The sequence below is a fragment of the Mirounga angustirostris genome, unplaced genomic scaffold (genome assembly GCF_029215605.1).
Source record: "Mirounga angustirostris isolate CCGP_5_RB_7025 unplaced genomic scaffold, mMirAng1.0.hap1 SCAF_5, whole genome shotgun sequence".
NCBI lineage: Eukaryota > Metazoa > Chordata > Mammalia > Carnivora > Phocidae > Mirounga > Mirounga angustirostris.
In genome coordinates this window covers 157,252,569-157,267,090 of record NW_026991713.1, presented here as the reverse complement: position 1 = coordinate 157,267,090, position 14,522 = coordinate 157,252,569, and the positions used below count along the sequence as shown (strand labels likewise).

General features: G+C 39.4%; 1 long non-coding RNA gene across 2 annotated transcripts in view; it reads left to right on the top strand.

Annotated features, from left to right (window-relative positions):
* The window catches only part of LOC135364558 (uncharacterized), a 63,134-nt gene that overhangs the window by 43,566 nt on the left and 5,046 nt on the right, over positions 1-14,522 (top strand). Inside the window, exon 3 of one of the 2 annotated variants that reach the window (XR_010411922.1) lies at positions 4,171-7,525. The exons of the other annotated variant lie outside the window; for it this stretch is intronic. This is a non-coding gene — a long non-coding RNA (uncharacterized LOC135364558). Of the gene's footprint in view, positions 1-4,170; positions 7,526-14,522 lie in introns of those variants that run through there. 2 annotated transcript variants of the gene reach the window in all.

Sequence of the window (14,522 nt, the reverse complement as noted above, 5' to 3'; positions counted from 1 at the left end):
CAATGTGTGGGGCTCAATCCCAGGACCCTGAGATCATGACCTGAGCCAAAGGCTGACACTTAACCAACTGAGCCACCAAGGTGCCCCGGTTAGTTCATTTTTAAAAGAGAAGTATGTATTCATATCTATATAATATTTGGGGGGGATAGAAGTGTGTGCCTAATATATCTTTATTTTATAGTACATTTAACCCTCAAATAACACAAGTTTGAACAGCATGGGTCCACTTATATGGGAACTTTTTTGAATAAATACAGTACAGTACTATAAATGTATTTTCTCTTCCTTATGATGATTTTCTTATTCACACTTTCTTTTTTCTAGCTTACTTTATTGTAAGAATACAGTATATAATACATATAATACACAAAATATGTGTCTGCTTCTCCCTCTGCCTCGTGCCTCACCTGTTTGCTCTCTCTCTCTGACCAAAAAATAAATTAAATCTTTAAAAAATAAATAAATAACGATTTGGGGTTTTTTTAGTTTTTATTTAAATTCCAGTGAGTTCACATACAGTGTAATATTAGTTTCAGGTGTACAATTTAGTGATTCAACACTTCCATACAACACCTGGTGCTCATCACAGCAACTGCGCTCCTTAATCCCCATCTTACCTATTCAACCTCCTCCCACGTCCCCGTAACCATCACATTGTTCTCTATAGTTAAGTCTGTATTTTTAAAAATGGTTTTTATGCTGTTTCCTTATTCCCAAATGACTACCTTCTCATTTAATCTGATTAAATTATGGGCTGATTCTAAAGAACAAAACAGGCTAGGGAAATTAATCAGACACTTTTCTCTTGCTATCGAGAATGGGATAAATTAAGAACTATAAAAGAACATATAACATTTTAATTATGATAGGAGAATAAAAATGGGGGAATAGTTTAAGTAAAAAAAAAAGGCAAAAAAATTTTCATTCTAAAAATCACTATAAAAATGTCATTTTGGGGGGGAGTGCCTGGCTGGCTCAGTCAGTAGAGCATGCAACTCTTGATCTCAGGGTTATGACTTCAAGCCCCACGATGGGTGTTGAGTTTACTTAAAAAATAAAATCTTTTAAAAATGTCATTTTAAATATGATATAGGCAGGGCCACCATTATATACTTATAGAACAGTTATCTATGTGAGGTTCATGAAATTCTGCCGAGATTCAATCCTTTGAGTTAGTTACTCTACTCTCCACTACCAATCTGTTCAAAATGCAAATAAATCTTCATGAACATTTTCTCAAATTGTTCCAACAGGGACCTGGGGTAGGATTATTAGTTTCTCTACCCAAAACACATTTTCTAATGATCAACTATTTGTAGGAACTGTACTAGGTAATGGGGCCACAGCAATAAGAGACTAGACCCTACTCGCAATAAGCTCAGTCCAGTGGAGGCCACAGGCAGTCCAAGGCAGGGGAGTAAACACTCCAGCACAGATAAGCAGAGGGCATGGGAGTCATGCAGGAGGGACACCTAATCCAGATGAGGACATCAAGGAAGGCTTTTCAGAGAAGCACATCCCTGAGCTGTAGCCTTCAGAAACACCAGGAGAGAGCCAGGCAGGAAATGGTGAACAGCTTCCCAGGCACAGAATGCTGCATGTTGACATGAGGTATTTGAACCAGGAACTACGAAGTATTCCTGTTTGGTGTGGAGTACAGTGAAACTGGAAGAGTAATAAAAAATGAGGATGAAGAAGTAAACAGGGACTATATAACAAAAGGCTGCATCTGTCATCATTTGGATTCTGTCCTGAAAGCAGTGAGAAGCCACTTAAGATTGTTAAGCAAAGGAATGACATGTTCTTCTAGGAGCAGTGTGGAGGAAGGGTTTGGAGGGACTGGAGACAAGGGTACCATCTGGGAGGCCGTATACTACTCCATCTGAGAGGATGAGGACCTGAGCTAAAGGAATGGCAATGGGAGCAGAGAAGGGATGGATTCAGGACATATTAGGAAAATAAAACTACTATTAAATTGATAGCATATTGGACGTAGGAGACAAAGAAGAAAGAGAAGACAAAGACAAAGTTGCTGACTTGGATGCCTAGGCAGACTATAGGGCCATTTCCCAAGATGGGGACAAAGACAAAGAACATATTTGGGGGCAAGATCCTTACTTGGCAGCAGCATTTACTAAATGATGCACTTTAATGGGTTAAAAAGAGGAACTTTACTACAAAATCTAATGTATGAAATAACTTGAAAAAAGAAGCTGTGAGAGGTGCCTGGGTGGCTCAGTCAGTTAAGTGTCTGACTCTTGGTTTCAGCTCAAGTCATGATCTCAGGGTCCTGAGATCAAGCCCTGCATCAGGCTCTGCGCTGGGTGGGGAGCCAGCTTAAGATTCTCTGTCTCCTTCTCCCTCTGCCCCTGCCCCCTCTAAAAAAAAAAAATCCTAGTGTAGGGGTTCCTGGGTGGCTCAGTCATTAAGTGTCTGCCTTCGGCTCAGGTCATGATCCCAGGGTCCTGGGATCGAGCCCCACATCGGGCTCCCTGCTCAGTGGGAAGCCTGCTTCTCCCTCTCCCACTCCCTCTGCTTGTGTTCCCTCTCTCGCTGTGTCTCTCTCTATCAAATAAATAAAAAATCTTTTAAAAAAATAAAAAAAAAAATCCTAGTGTAATTTGGGGATTGGTACTGGCATTTACTTACATGATAATAGTGACATAAAGAGCCAAAAAGTAATAATATTGCTGTCCGAGAAATAACATGACAATGGAGGCTGTTCCTTCTAGGTAGAAAGAAATTAAGATAATTTTATAGTAACCAAACTTCTTCAGCCAGGACTGACTGATAAGTACAAGGCATTGAAATGGAAACAGAGTGACATAGTGTTAATAAGTTGGAACACCATGAATTGGGCTTACTCTTGCTGATGACAAAGTAAATGTTCTCAGCAAAAAAATAAATTTGCTTCTGAATTGTAATATCAGTTGAAACGCACAAGTAATATTGTCTATTGTGACTAGAAATGCTATTACTCATATATATCCATAAAAATTGACTAAGGATAGTAATATTCCATAATAACAAAGAAACAGCTATTATTTCCTATAAAACGAACAAACCTGAAAATGGTTTCCTACATTTTCATTTTCACACTAATATGAAGAGATTTTACTAAAACCAACCATATGAAAGAATCCATCGCTTAGAAACAATCAACATGGGGTGCCTGGGTGGCTCAGTCTGTTAAGTGTCTGGCTTTTGATTTCTGTTCAGGTCATGATCTCTGGGATGGAGCCCTGCGATGGGCTCTGCACTCAGCAGGGAGTCTACTTCCCCTCTCCCTCTTTCTGTGCCCCTCCCCTACCCCACTGGCACACTCTTTCTCTAAAATAAATAAATAAATCTTAGGGGCACCTGGGTGGCTCACTTGGTTAAGTGACTGCCTTCGGCTCAGGTCATGATCCCAGAGTCTTGGGATCGAGCCCCGCATCGGGCTCCCTGCTTGGCTGGAGGCCTGCTTCTCCCTCTCCCACTCCCCCTGCTTGTGTTCCCTCTCACAGTCTCTCTCTCTCTCTCTGTCAATTAAATAAATAAATAAAATCTTTAAAAAAAATAAATCTTAAAAAAGAGAGAGAAACAATCAACATTGCTTTATGGTAATGTGAAAAGTCCAATTAAAATCTAATATAAATCCAGATTTTAAGATTTGGGATTAAAGCCCAGAATTTACCCAGCATACAGTAGGTAAAACAATATTTATTGAATAAGTGAATATATATTTCTATTGTTCTTACTGTAATATATCTGAAATGTAATTTTTAGCCAAAATCAAGTACCATAAATAATAGTTTATGATTCTATCCACATTTCTTTGGGTTTTGTTTCTTGCCTAATCTTACATATTTTCGTAATCCTAACAGGCTCATGTTGAGAGCTCAGACTTAACATTTTTTTCTGCATTTCAAGCTATCATTGAGAAAGTTCATTGTTCTAGAGTGAAAAGTTTGTGCTAAATATACATATGTACATTAACAAAGATTAGAAGGTATTCTTTGTTTTCAATTAAAAAGTACACTGTTTAGCCTTGAAAAGTTTTCACTAACCAAATGTACATACATTACACGAGAATTTCGAATAAATGTAAGTAGAATACAAATGTACTGTAATAAACAAAAGGGTTTTTTCCCCCTAACTAACTTTTTGGCTTACTTCTCTATTTTCAAGGAACAAGAACTCATTTTCTGGATACTAAAGACAATGGCTCAGTGACTGATGTGATCCAAGGCATTTCTTAAGAGTTCTGTAAGAGAAAATACATAGAACACCCCAGCAAGTCCCATTATAGCCCTCCATATAAAATACTAATATTGTAAAATCACACATTTCCACATATTGAAATGAAGCAGCTTGCTCTTGGTCTCTAATACAAGAGTATATAAAACACAAGAAATTATGGGCACCTGGGTGGCTCAGTCTTTAAGTGTCTGCCTTTGGCTCAGGTCATGATCCCAGGGCCCTGGGACAGAGCCCCACATCTGACTCCCTGCTCAGCGGGAAGCCTGCTTCTCCCTCTGCCTGCCGCTCCCCCTGCTTATGTGCTCTCTCTCTCCGACAAACAAAAAAATAAAATCTTTTTAAAAAACTGCACGCACAAGAAATTATAATAATATAAGAAGTATGTGGTAGAGTAGAAAGTGAAAGATTTTGAAATCAGACGTCCCTTGGTTTGAATTCAACTTTGCTACTTTACCAGCTGTGTGATCATAGACAAGTTATTTTACCTAAGGGACATTTCCTCCAACTAACACTCTCTCTGTGCGTCTCTGTCTCTCACTGTCTATCTTGTCTCTCTCTCTCATCTAGCACATACTCAACATATAAGGTTCTCAATTGTTAGTTATTATTATAATGCCCAATATACAAAAAGATATGAGCCAATGATATAAATGATAAAAATGTTGAGAGAGACTGCTTTTTCACTTACTAAAATCAAGTCTTCTACAAACTGAGGGTTTTGGCTCTCCGTTCATGTTTATTGAGTAGGAGTTTGTGAACAGTGTATCTCAGCATAAGTGTTGGCAAACCTATGCCAAAGAAGCCTAAATCAAAACAGATAAAATCAGTGTGTTCTTGCAGTGAAAATCAAATAAAATATTTGCCGCATCAAGTCTTAATAATAAAAGCTAACATTTCTAGAGTGTTTAGTTTGTGCCAGGAACCATTTAAGTACTTTTGTTTAGTTTGTGCCAGGAACCATTTAAGTACTTTGTATATTTTGAGTCAATTAATCCTCATAATAATTCTATTCATTAGGTATTATTTTTATTCTCATGTTACGGATGAGGGAACTGAGGCACAGAATGTTTGAGTAACTTACCCAGGGTCACATAGCTCATAAGAGGAGAGCGGGACTCCTCCCTGGCAGACTCCATGCTCTTAACCCATTTACTATTCTGCCTCTCTGAGGGGAATGGGATGTGGAAGAGTCACAGACCTATTAAAACACTTATTAGAGGGGCACCTGGGTGGCTCAGTTGGTTAAGCAACTGCCTTCAGCTCAGGTCATGATCCTGGAGTCCCAGGATCGAGTCCTGCATCGGACTCCCTGCTCAGTGGGGAGTCTGCTTCTCCCTCTGATCCTCCCCCTCTCATGCTCTCTGTCTCCCATTCTCTCTCTCAGATAAATAAATAAAAAATCTTTAAAAAAAGAATAAAACACTTATTAGAGAGAACGAGCATATGTTCGTTCTTTTCTCTATTCAACTCCTCAAAAAGAAAGCCCTGAGAAGACAGCCTGAGAAAATGAAAATATGGTGCTTATCCTTCATCACTATACCCAACAGTTAAAGTGACTTAGACAAATAAATAATAAAAACAACAAATTCCAATCAGCTGTCATTTTTTTCTTTTTACCCCAATAATTTATATAAGTGTCACTTCTCTGGAAATTAAGAATACACTTAAAGCAACTTTGGGTTTCCACTTTATAATGATTTTTTATTGAGATCAACAGAAATTCATGTTAGTTTGAGGGTTTGAGAAAAGGGATTGTTGAAATCTTTTGGCCATGCTTCCCTTAAAATGTAATAGCCAAGGGCGCCTGGGTGGCTCAGATGGTTGGGCGTCTGCCTTCGGCTCAGGTCATGATCTCAGGGTCCTGGGATCGAGTCCCGCATCAGGCTCCCTGCTCCTTGGGAGCCTGCTTCTCCCCCTGCCTCTCTCTCTGTCTCTCTCTGTCTCTCGTGAATAAATAAATAAAATCTTTAAAAAATAATAAAATAAAATAAATAAAAATAAAATGTAATAGCCAAGATGAATAAGTCACGGGGATAAAAGGTGCAGCATAGAGAACGCAGCCAAGGGTATTGTAATGGCATTGTATGGTGACAGACGGTAGCTACGCTTGTGGTGAGCACAGCATAACATACAGACGCGTGGAATCACCACGTTATATACCTGAAACTAATGTAACATTGTGTGTCAACTATACTTCAATAAAAAGTTTTAAAATGTATAGCCAAGAGAGACGGGGAGAAAGTACTTGCTGAACATATATCCAACAAGGGACTTGTCTCTAGACTATGTAAAGAACGCTTACAATTCAGTAAAAGTTGATGACAAACAACTCAATTAAAAAATAGGCAGGGCGCCTGGGTGGCTCAGTTGGTTAAGCAACTACCTTCGGCTCAGGTCATGATCCCAGGGTCCTGGGATCGAGTCCCACATCGGGCTCCCGGCTCAGCAGGAAGCCTGCTTCTCCCTCTCCCACTCCCCCTGCTTGTGTTCCTGCTCTCGCTGTCTCTGTCTCTGTCAAATAAATAAATAAAATCTTTAAAAAAAAAAAATAGGCAAAAGATCTGAACAAACAATCCACCAAAAAGGTATATGGATGGCAAGTAAGTACATGAAAAATGCACTAACATCATCAGTAGTCTTTAGGAAAGTGTAAATCAAAAACCACAAAAAAATACTACTGCATACTAAAACTAGTATGGTTAAAACTAAAAAGACTGATCATAAGCATCGTTGAACAAATGGAACACTTTTACACTACCGGTAGAGTGTAAAATAATCTGGTAAATACTTCAGCAGTGTTTTTAAAAGTTAAACACATACCTACCATGCAACCCAACCATTCCACTCTTAGGTATTTACCCAAGAGAAAGAAAAGCATACATCCATTCAAAGACACAAATGTCCATAGCAGCTTTATTTGTGATAGCCCCAAACTGGAAACAACCCAAATGCCAATCAAAAAGTGAATGAAGAAACAAATTGTGATATATCCGTACAGTAGAATACTCTTCATCAACAAAAAAGAATGAAATATTGAGGGCACCTGGGTGGCTCAATTGGTTAAGCGTCTGCCTTTGGCTCAGGTCATGATCCCAGAGTCCCAGGATCAAGTCCCAAATCGGGCTCCCTGCTCAGCGGGGAAACTGCTTCTCCCTCTGCCCCTCCTGCAGCTCATTCTCTCTCTCTCTCTCAAAAAAAAATTGATATCCACAAAACATGCAAAGGAATCTACACCAAAAAAATACATACTATATTATTCCACTTACATAAAATCTAGAAAATGCAAACTAATCCATAGTGCCAAAAGCAGGTGGGTGCTTATCTGGGGATGAGGGAGGGTGGGGAAGGGCTGGAGGAAGGGATTATAAAGGGGCTCAAGGAAACTTTGGGGGGTGATGAGTATGTAAACTGTCTTGATTGTGGTAGTGGTTTCACAGAACATACATATGTCAAAATGTACCAAGTCACACAGTATAAATAAACGTAATTTATCGAGGGTCAATCATACCTCAATAAAGCTGTAACAACAACAAAAGATGCCTTTCTTTCAACTCTTACATTTTTTCCAAGTACTTAATAGATCATGAAAAACAGCAACTGGAGCCTGTGTTAAAAGCTGTTAAGCGGGTGCCTGGGTGGCTCAGTTGGTTAAGCGACTGCCTTTGGCTCAGGTCATGATCCTGGAGTCCCAGGATCGAGTCCCGCATTGGGCTCCCTGCTCGGAGGGGAGTCTGCTTCTCCCTCTGACCCTCCTCCCTCTCATACTCTCTGTCTCTCATTCTCTCTCTCTCAAATAAATAAATAAAATCTTTAAAAAAAAAAAAATCTGTTAAGCATAGTTTGTAACAGAAAACTACCGGAAATAGCCTAAAATCCATCTACAGTTCAATTACGAACACTGATGTAATTTGCCCCAACACAGCTATTTTTAAAAAGTAGATTTACATATGACATGGAAATTTCCATAACTTACTAAGTTTAAAAAACAGGATACCCAAAACTCATGGATGTTTCAATAGTGCATGAATCTTTACAGCAAACATATTATTTTTGTGGGTGCCTGGGTGGCTCAGTTGGTTGAGCATCTGCCTTTGGCTCCGGTCATGATCCTAAGGTCCTGGGATCAAGTCCCGCGTTGGGCTCCCTGCTTGGCAGGGGGAGTCTGCTTCTCCCTCTGCCCCTTCCCAGCTTGTATGCGCTCTCTCTCTCAAAAATAAATAAATAAGATCTTTAAAAAAAAACATGTATTACTTTTGTAATACAAAAACAAAGAAAAAAAGAAGTTATGATCTGCTCAGATGCACGGCAGTCCTTCACTCCATCAGAATTCAACCGTCTGGCGATCTCTACCCAGAACATGGCTATGAACTAAGAGGAAACGAAAAACATCTATGGGAATTACTTGGTAAAGCTCATGTATTTTGCTTTGAAAGAGCCCCTCAGGTCTTCACTAAATATCTATCTAAATATTTAGGAATAAATTTACCCAAAAAAAGGGCAAAATGTATCCTCTGAAAACTACAAAGCATTGTTGAAAGAAATTTTAAAAGATTGAAATAGATGGAAAACACTCTGTATTCATGGGTCAGAAGATTTAATATCGCTAAGATAGCAAAGTACCCACACTGATCTACAGATTCAGAGCAATCCTATCAGCATCCCAGCTGTCTTCTTTGTAGAAATTGACAGGCTGATTCTAAAATTCACATGAGTTTGCAAGGGAGCCAGAATAGCCAAAACAATCTTGAAATAGGAGAACAAAGTAATAAGGCTCACACTTTCCAGTTTCATCAAAAAGTGAAAAGATAATCCAAATGGGACAAAAATTTTGCAAATGATATTTGCAAATCTGATAACAGATTGTATCAAAAATATGCAAAGAACTATTACACCTCAGCAGTAAAAAGACAAATAACTCAATTAAAAACTGTGCAAGTGAACTGAATAGGTATTTCTCCAAAGGATATATAAAATGGCCAGTAGCATATGAAAAAATTCTCAACATCATCAGCCATCAGGGAAATACATATCAAAACATCAGTGAGATGCTATTCACACTCACTAGGATGGTTATAACCAAAAAGACAGGTAGTAGAAACTGCTAGTGAAGATTTGGAGAATGTTAGTACACAATCAGTGGGAATATAAAATGGTGCAGCCACTTTGGAAAATAGTCTGACAGTATCTCAAAATGTGAAACATAGAGTTCCTACATGCGTGTGTCCATGCAAGTAGTTGTGTTAATGTTCATAGCAGCATTACTTATGAATAGTCAAAATGCGGAAATAACCCAAATGTTCATCAACTCATGAATGGATAAACAAAATGTGGTGTATCTATACAATGGCATATAATTTGGTCATAAAAAGGAATAAAGTATTGATACAAGCTACATCCATATAGAAGTCCAGAATAAGTAGGGAAAGTAGTAATGATTGCTTAGGGCTGGGGGGAGGGAGGACAGGGAAATATGGGGGCAATAGCTAAAGGGTATGACTTTTTTTTTTAAGATTTTATTTATTTATTTGACAGAGAGAGACACAGCAAGAGAGGGAACACAAGCAGGGGGAGTGGGAGAGGGAGAAGCAGGCTTCCCGCGGAGAAGGGAGCCCGATGCGGGGCTCAATCCCAGGACCCTGGGATCATGACCTGAGCAGAAGGCAGATGCTTAGTGACTGAGCCACCCAGGCGCCCCTGAGATTTTTTTTTTTTGAGGTAATGAAGTGTTAAAAAATTGACTGTAGTGATGGTTATATATATCTGTAAATATACTAAAAACCACTGAATTGCACATTTTTAAAATTTTTTAAGGATTTTGTTTATTTATTTGACACACACAGAGAGAGAGGGAGGGAGAGCATGAGCAGGGGGAGGGGCCGAGGGAGAAGCAGACTCCCCGCTGAGCAGGGAGCCAGACAGGGGGCTCAATCCCAGGTGACCTGAGTCGAAGGCAGATGCTTAACTGACTGAGCCACCCAGGCGCCCCACATATTTTTTTTTTAAGATTTTATTTATTGGGCTCCTGGGTGGCTCAGTTGGTTTGGTGTCTGCCTTTGGCTGGGGTCATGATCCTGGAGTCCCTGGATAGAGTCCCACATGGGGCTCCCTGTTCCGCAGAGAGCCTGCTTCTCTCTCTGCCCCTCACCTGGCTTGTGCTCTCTCTCTCTGAATAAATAAATAAAATCTTAAAAAAAGATTTTATTTATTTATTCAGAGAGAGAGAAAACATGAATTGGGGGGAAGGGAAGAGAGGAAGAAAGAATCCCAAGTAGATTCCACGCTGAGCATGGATCCCATTGTGGGGCTCCATCTCACGACCCTGAGATCATGACCTGAGCTGAAACCAAGAGTTGGATGCTTAACTGAGCCACCCAGGTGCCCCAAATTGCACATTTTAAATGGGTGAATTGTATGATATGTGAATTACATCTCAATGAAGCTGTGAAAAAAATCTATTCTTTTTATTTTTTACTTATCATTATTTTTATTTTTATTTTAAGTAGGCTCCACACCCAACATGTGGCTTGAACTCACAACACTGAAATCAAGAGTCACATGCTTTACCAACTGAGCCAGCCAGGCACCCCTACTCTTTTTATTTTTAACATAGAGTTTAACAAACTTTTTTTTTTTTTTTTTTACTTAGAGGAGCTACTATAGACAAGTACATGATTAAAAGTGGGAAGATATAGGGGCGCCTGGGTGGCTCAGTTGGTTAAGCGACTGCCTTCGGCTCAGGTCATGATCCTGGAGTCCCGGGATTGAGTCCCGCATCGGGCTCCCTGCTCGGCGGGGAGTCTGCTTTGTCCTCTGACCCTATCCCCTCTCATGTGTTCTCTCTCTCTCAAGTAAATAAATAAAATCTTTAAAAAAAAAAAAGTGGGAAGATATATATATATTATTAGACATATTTATATAAAAATGTATATATATTTTAGAATCTGATAATACAGGCAAGAGCTCAAACAGTTCCCCACTCTGGGTCATTGAACACAGGAGCAAACAGCTTGACAAACTTCAAACTACCCTGAAGGATAGCATCATTTCAATATGCACACCCAGTACCTGAGACTGTTCTGATAACCCCAAAAGGATACTCTATTTGGTACACTCTGCTAAGTTAACCATGTAAATATAGTACATTTTAGAGACGGAATCTAAAAGTGCATAACTCTAAAGGCAGATGCCTCTGAACCTCCCTGTTCTCATCTGTAAGCATAAGAAGAGTCTCTCCCTTGAAGGTGGTTGTGAGGATTAGGTGAGATAATGTGTACAACGTGCTTGGCATGGTTCATGGCACATAGTAAGCACCCAGTGTGACTTACCATTATTACAATATATACAGTAACCAAACTATGACAAAGGCCTCAAGCTAATCTTCAAAAAGACAAACCATATCCTGTATGCTTTGCATAAGAAAGTGTGGCAAAACTTAAAATATTTTAGAACTATTTCTATCCCACATGGTTTAAATATTTTTGAAATCATGTAAACATGTAAACAGTAAAAACTCATTTGTCTAGAATGACTTATTTTCTGAAGAGAATAATGAATTTTACTTACTTAATTATGAAAATAAATAGGAAAAACCCATATCATAGCCTAGGTTAAGTCATATTTTGGGGTGATATATTTAGGTGAAGGAAAAAAGCAATATGATTCAGCAACTCTCCAACTGGTGTAAAAAACCCAGCAGGCTGGTGTCCTTTTTGAAGGAGGACATGCCCTTTCCAGTAATGGTCATGAGCATGGAATTTTAATAACGTTCTGGAATTCCAGGACTCGGTCTTTTAGCCAAGTGTTTTGAAACCTGACTTCAAGAATTCTTGATCAAGTAACCCTTTTCCTTATAATAGTTACAGGAACATTAAATGCCTGGGTAAAGCAAAATTGCCATTTATTTCCCTCCAAACCTCTGCTACGGTTTAAGTGAGAAAGCTCAGGAGAACAAAATTCAAAAGCTAAATGTTTCCAATATTGTGTGGCTTCGCTCTCATTAAGTTCTCTTTTCCTTTTTCCTTTCATTTCTTGTTTCCATTATGTTTCTGCCGAATCTTATGCAACACCTGGGGCTCTGAATCTTTGGTCTCTCTCTTTCTCTCTTTTTTAAATTGAAGTACAGTTGACATACAATGTTATATTACTGTCAGGTGTACAACATAGTGATTCCACAAGTCTCTATGTTATGCTGAGCTCACCTTAAGTGTAGCTACCATCTGTCATACATTATTGCAGTATCATTGACTATTGTCTTTAGGTCTCTTATGTGTGTCATTTTGTCAAACTACTGATACAATCAGGTTTTTAATTTCCTCAGCTAGGTAAGAGTTAAACCTTTATCCCTGTAGAAAGTTACAGGAAGAATCATCACATACCTGTGGGCAAATAAAGCCTGCCCCGTACATGATGCTCCTTATGGAAGAAGGAAGAACATCCTTAGGAATGAGATTATCTGCAAAGATCATCATGAAGTTATTGAAGAAGGTTAAGTGGAAGACTTGGAGGAAATTCATTATCAGAAAAAGGCGAAAGTTTTTCTGAGTCAAGATCTGTCTCATCAATGAGACCACGGAGGTCCAGGGGAGATCCTGTTCACTTTCTGAGAAAAGGTTTTCCCCAGGGCCTCTTGCAGGTTCAAAGTGTTTCATGTGGTATATGCCAGTGTAAATGCTGGCCGCGGCAAGAATAGCAGTGACCACAGCAACAGCTTGAAAACTGAGTAAAATTTCCATGTTATCGGAGATGAGGGCACAGAAGAGGACACTGGTGCATCCTACCAGTGATGTCACTTGGCTAATTTTAATAAGCTGAAGCCGGCTTTCGTGTCTCGTGAAAATCTCTGCAAGTAGTACACCGGGCTTGCTGAACAAAGGTAAGCGTGCTATCAAAAGCACGTAATGATACCACCAGGTGAAGTCCGCTAAGCCAGTCACCTTCTTGATAGTATTTCCAAGGGAACCAAGGAAGCAGGAAGGCTACTGAGTATAAAGGGGCACCATAAAAAACGGAACAATGTTGGGGCGCCTGGGCGGCTCAGTCGTTAAGCGGCTGCCTTCGGCTCAGGTCCTGATCCCAGGGTCCTGGGATCGAGCCCCGCATCGGGCTCCCTACTCGGCGGGAAGCCTGCTTCTCCCTCTCCCACTCCCCCTGCTTGTGTTCCCTCTCTCTCTTCTCTCTCTCTCTCTGTTGAATAAATAAATTAAAAAAAATAATAATAATAAATAATTAAAAAAATAAAATTAAAAAAAACAAATGGGGGCGCCTGGGTGGCTCAGTCATTAAGCGTCTGCCTTCGGCTCAGGTCCTGATCCCAGGGTCCTGGGATCGAGCCCCGCATCGGGCTCCCTGCTCAGCGGGAAGCCTGCTTCTCCCTCTCCCACTCCCCCTGCTTGTGTTCCTGTTCTCGCTGTCTCTGTCAAATAAATAAAATCTTTAAAAAAAAAAAAAAGAATTATATGATCATGACTTAAAAAAAAAACCAAAAAAAAAAAAAAAACGGAACAATGTTGACTGGAACAGCAGTCGGCCTGAGAGTTGTTGTGAAAATACCCAGTCAGGTCATTAAGAGCATTCCAGATCATTAAAATCATCTAGGAGAAAAAAGAAACAACAACACAGGATTATTTTAGTGTGGTTTATATTGATGAAAATGACTCCTGAATTTTTACTTAATGGGAAGTAACAAAAGCCAAGGGGGGACGGGGAGGAAAAGTTCACTGCTTTGAGAACCAGCAGGGGGTGTATATCCTGTAATATCCATAATCCAATAGGTTAATACCACTCCAAAAGCCAAAGTGCATTCACTTTGTGTTTAGGCATTGTACAAATATTTATATCAATTTATTAAATCCTTAAAATGATCCTATGAAGCGGGTACTACAATTATCCCTACTTTACAAATGAAACTGAGGACCACAGAAGTTAATCAATTTGCCTAGCTGATTAATGACAGAGCCAGGGTCTGAGCCAAGGCAGATGACCCCAGAATCTTTGCTTTCAGTCATTATGTTAAACTGCTTCCCCATAAGGCACACAAGGCCATGCCTCCGCAGAGAATGATGACCTGTATATATACCATGACGGAGTTTTATGTAATTCCATTAGGAAAGGTTACAATATCAATGTTTGCCATTGCAAAATGCCAAAAAATACTAAGTAAGTCAAGTATATTGTTGTTGGTAATAAATGAGTAACATTATAAAATATAAGGGTTTTAAGACCATTAACTCTATCCACTCTGACTACATAACTGGTAATGAGTTACAATACAATTTGTGATT